At 39.6% G+C, this 5,477-nt stretch overlaps 1 long non-coding RNA gene across 1 annotated transcript; it reads left to right on the top strand.

Annotated features, from left to right (window-relative positions):
• The first annotated feature begins 2,598 nt into the window (after nucleotides 1-2,598).
• On the top strand, nucleotides 2,599-3,858 carry LOC121856116. Its single transcript, XR_006086898.1, has 3 exons — nucleotides 2,599-2,833; nucleotides 3,000-3,067; nucleotides 3,434-3,858. It is a non-coding gene; the product is annotated as an uncharacterized LOC121856116 (long non-coding RNA).
• The last annotated feature ends 1,619 nt before the right edge of the window (nucleotides 3,859-5,477 follow it).

Raw genomic sequence — 5,477 nt, 5'->3', positions numbered from 1 at the left:
CTGTTAGATCGTCACCCCAACGTAAAAGTGGTCTTCCTTCCTCCCAACACTACGTCTATATTACAGCCCATGGACCAAGAGTTAATCTGTAATGTAAAAGCTACATTCTCTACGAAAAAATTCAAACTCCTGAACGACTACACCAACACCAGGGAAGAGTTGCGTAACCTGAATGACACCACCACCGATAGCAAGAGCGAAGAAGATGAGGATCAACAGTTGGCACAGCAAAAAATACTGTTCAAACAATTCTGGAGAGTATTTAACATCAAGAAAGCTGTGAACTTCTTGGTGGAGTCATGGGATCAGCTGTCTATTGCTACAATTCGTCACGCATGGAGACATGTGTTGCATGGAATACCAGGTGAGAGGAGGAGTTAATCTGTGACTGGTGAGGTTCAGACTGTTGCAGTAGCAGTGGACCTTGCCAGAGAAGCTGCGCAGTGTTTTACAGTTCCAGGCTTCTCCGAGACCACCAACAACGACATGATGTGACTACCGAGGAGATGTTACATGATGATGACGACGTCAGTAAAGAGGCAGGTGGTGCGTCATCCCAAGAAGAACAACACTTATCCCATAGTAATGTTAGGGATGCCATCGAGTGTATCGAGAAAGCCAAGCTCCTCCTTTCCGACGACCCTGACGCAAACAGGTATGAAATCTTCACTACCCAGCTGTTGCAGACTATGGAGCCCTACATCAAGGTGTATCACGACAACATCAACACCAGCCGTCAGCAAAGCATAACAGATTTCTTCGCCAGCAACCCACCACAGCCAGCCCAAGCCAGTGATAGTGACAGTGAAGATGACTGAGGGATTTGTCAGGGAAGCCCTGACAACTGTAAGTGACAGTGATGGTGATGCACCTAGTAATGGTGATTCACCTGAGGGCCAGTAGCCTGCCCTCTGCCTCGGAACCAGCCTCCATCCCCGTACGCCGACCCATCTCTTCTACTAACGTAAGTGTTCCACCTAACTTTTACTTTTCCTAACCTAACCTTTATTTTTCCTATGTTAACCTTTATTTTTCCTAAACTAACCTCTTCTATATTACTTGTTTTTTCATACCATCATAAAGTTAAGATAAAATTTTTACTACAACATAGTTGTGTGTCGTCAAAAAGTGGAGTTTGGGGGTCGGCCCGGACTCTATTTCAATTAATCCCATATGTTATGTTATTCACTTTACGCGTTCCTCACTTTCCGCGGGACCCTCCGGGTTACATTAACCGCGTAAAGTGAGGGTTGACTGTATTTAAATACTGAAAAAAAGACAGAGGAAGGTGATTCTGATGAGGAAACTATTTGTGAGTCACCTGACTTGCCAAAAGCAATGGATGTCAAAATACCTGCTAAGTCACCTAAACCAACTAGTAGTGTTTTGGAGTGTGCAGAGAAGGACCATCCACCTGTTAGTTCATATTTTCGAACTACACCAACATCTACATACAGAGCAACAACACCAGATGATCCTCCTTCAAGACCAAGTTCCTCCTCACAAGTAAAGAGAAATTCCCTATTTACAGCGACACCCCAGAAGAACAAAATTAGTTCTTACATATACAGACCCCTCATTTAACGAACGCCTCGGTTAACGAAATTTCGGTTAACGAACTGCCTTCCATAAGGATCTTCAATTCGGTTAACGAACAAAAATTCGGTTAACGAATTTCTTACGAACCGACCTCAACATGTTTTTGCTTGCACTGACCGGGCAACCAGCTTTAGTATCAGTCCGCCAATACATTAATCGGTTCTAGGGCTTAAATTCCTTACTATTTTAGTAAATATCAAGAAGTTTATACTTTTCAATAATTTTAAAAGTTTAATATTCAATTTTTAGTCATTTTAACAATTATTGAACATAATTTAAGGTAAAGTGACTAGTTTAATGCGCAGCATTCAGCCTCTTAACACAGCAAACAGGAGTTAGTCTCTCTCTGTTTTCACTGGAGGTAACATCTTGCTTGAGACTCTCTTCAACTAAACGCTTTTTTCTGTGTTTCCAAGCAAATATTATCATATTGAAATTTGTTTGACATATTGACAATATATAATGCAGCAGTGTTGATTTAAAGAAAATAATCTTGAATTACACCAAGAGAGCTGTAAAATTTTATGGGTGAATGGCGCCATGGGTGACTTCTCTTTTTCCACCCCAACCATCTCTTCCCTTCTCCACCACCATTCTTAATTCCCATCATCATCATCATCATCCAGGAGCCTTCTACATACACACTCAAAGTAAGTGAACTTTTCTACCATTTTTGCGGAATTTAGGAAATTTTCGGTGAGCTGGAACCACTACTCCAAAAACCCATTGAAACAATGGTTTCGTTATCTTTTCGTTAACGTAATCCACCATCTGGAACGGATTGAGTTCGTTAACCGAGGGTCACTAAGGATCAGATGACGAAAGAACAGATCGTGGACATTATAAAATAATGCCGTTAATATCATTCTTGTATAATTTATGGATTTTGAAAAATTGAGTTACAGTTTCACAGCTTTAAATGTCTAGAATTTGATCCAACTTGTATAAATCTAAATAACTTGAAACTATCCTCTAATATTTATTTTCTGTTACAGGATCAGTCTCAACTTGAAGTAGCTCGCGCTGTTTATGGAACAGGATGTTCATTAAGAATGGTTGAACACCCACTGGAAAATTTTTTTTGAAACATTGCAGCCAGCTTTTAAACTTCCTAACCGTGACGATGTCAAACTCTCTTCTTGAGAGTATATGAGGAAACTGTTACAACAGCTAAAGAACAAGTAGCAACAGCTTCTAGTGTGGCAATACTATGTGATGGTTGGACTAATATAAGGTAATATAATGGCTTGTTTGATGTATCTAGCTAATTACTGTATTTAAATTACAAACAGTATAACATTTTGATAAAAACATCATATCTACTGGCATTTGTTCTAATCTAACATTAGTATCTATCTTATATAAAAGAAGTTAAATAGTTGTTTTTATTTGTTTTGCAGAAATGAGGGAATCATTAACTTTGTTATTACAGTGCCCAGGCCCATATTTTGGAGCAGCACTGCAACAGGTTTGTTCACATTCATGTCTCACTCATATGGTGTCAGTGTCACCTAACAAAAAACTGAAAAACAATAAATTTAGCTTGATGTCTTATATCTCAAACAATTTTATTTTGAAAATCTTTTTACTGTTAAATTACTGCGCTACTTATTTACAATAGCTAATTCCATTTACTTCTTCAATCTTGGTCATTTGATAACTTGTCCACACACCACTGAATGGCTTTGGCTCAAGTGGGATGAATATATTGTTAACAATTAATAAATTACAAACTGAAAAAAGGTTTAGCATATGCATAATATATCACATACAATAATAGGCTATTAGCTACAAGGGTTATAAATCTCCATCATAATTTTTTTAATTTCTATAGGTGCAGAAAGTCATACAGGAGAATATATGGCAAGTCTGTTAAAAAAAATGGTTGAAGAAATTGGTGCAATGAAGGTGCTTGCCATTTGCACAGATAATGCTTCAAACACGAAGAAAGCCTAGGCACTTATAAAGGAAGACTTCCCACACATACAGGCATATGGGTGTCTTGCCCATACACTCAACTTAATATTCACAGATACGGCCAATATTAAGTCAATTGATAGCAATCAGCGAGACTGTACACGTGTTGTGAAGGCTATTAAAAATTCCCAAAAGCTGACTGCTATTCTAAAAAAATGCCAGAAGTCATTACCTGGCCAGTCAAGAATCACTGAAACTTCCAGTTAAAACAAGGTATGGTTTTTACATGCTTATTCATGGGTGGTCCGGAAGCTGGTGTAGATGAATCACTATATTGATAAATCCAACAAATAATGTACCAATAAAATTTTATGAGATTTATATTTTCTGATTTATTGTCACTATCATAAATTCATAAATGTCCCTAACTAGGCTATACAGTATAGGTATACACAACTTTACAATTGCCAAGACTCCAGCACCATTCATAAAGTTTCAATGTTTTCAGATGGGGATCAATAATCCACTGCATGGAAAGTATGAGCAACAACAGAAATGCCCTCAAGTCCTGGCTATTGATGACGAAGCAAAGAAGGCTGGGCTAGACCAAGCAGTTAGAAATCTATTGCTCTCAGAGATTTTCTGGGATAGAGTGGATGTGTAACGACCACGGTCTTACACGTCAGTTAGCGCCAAAATCAAATGATTCATATTACGCTTAACAGCCCACAAAACATGTAACTCTGCTTTTATTTTGAGTCCTCCATCTGAGGAGTCCGTTTTCTCATCACTTCAAGACACCTCAGTCCTCCGTTATCCCATTTTCTCTGACTTACTGAAACCAACCTCTCTATATAATGTATTTGAATGTGAGAGAGAACACCTTTGTTTTGAGTCAACTTAGATATGTCTGTTTACAGTTGGAACATTCAAGATCCATTGTGAGTGGTGTTGAACGCTTCAACTGTCCTTATCGTTAGTAAGACGTGTCAAGTAAGCGAGTGTTGAGTTTGCCAGCTAGAGTGGCGTATTTTATGTCGTCCGTGGGGATACCCATGAGTTTCTGATCGCTACTGAGTTATATTATTTTGTCGCCCCGACATCAGAGAATCTGATGTTTATAGTTTAGTTAGTGTCGGTTGTTTATTTAAGAAAGTCATTAATCTCCTGAACAGTTCCTGTCAAACTCAAAATTCTCCAAGACTTAACGGCCGTTTGACCTGGGATGTGGTTTGCCGTCAGGCCAATAGAGTTGCGAACGCATATATAACTCCATTTCACCTCTTTACTGACAAACTCAATCTCTGATTAAATCATAAATATAGATGTAGAAAATTAGCCTGATCTGTGACACTGACGGTCACAGCTAGGTGTCCAACGACTACTTTGAATAGAGGGCCTATTGTTAGTAAAATTAGTCTTTCTAGTAGGAATATGCCCTCTGTGATTTCTCCTCCACATCTCCAGGTATGTTCACGTGTGTTCCACACCGCCATATTAATTCAGTTTAACTTAGTCAATTTTGTGAATATCAGTGTTCATGTTTTAACATAGTAACTTCCGTGCCAATTGAGTCGAGTAAAGTAGAGATCTAGCTATCGTCTGGACCGGTGCCAGACATATGTTTTGTATAGTGAAGTTAAATATTCACTCCCTCTGTGATTTCTCCTCCACGTCTCCAGACGCGGGTGTGTTAGCAACTCTCCTGAGGTTCGGTAGCTACCTATGGGCAAGAAGGTTCTTGAAGGAGGTCTCTAAGGGGGCGCGATTAGAATCCCAGGACACGATTCCCCCGGGAAGCGCCCTCAAAACACTGCCAGTTTGTCACGAGTCAACCTCCCTGGGTGCACCTAGCGAGCGAGCCTTCAGCTTGGCGGTCGCTGTAAACAAATGTGCCCGCTGACTCCACCTGGTGATTGTACCTCATCTATTTGCATGGAGCGGTATTGGCCCATGTTTGG

This window comes from Homarus americanus, unplaced genomic scaffold (genome assembly GCF_018991925.1).
Source record: "Homarus americanus isolate GMGI-L3 unplaced genomic scaffold, GMGI_Hamer_2.0 scaffold56789, whole genome shotgun sequence".
NCBI lineage: Eukaryota > Metazoa > Arthropoda > Malacostraca > Decapoda > Nephropidae > Homarus > Homarus americanus.
This window is presented reverse-complemented; position numbering and strand designations above follow the sequence as displayed.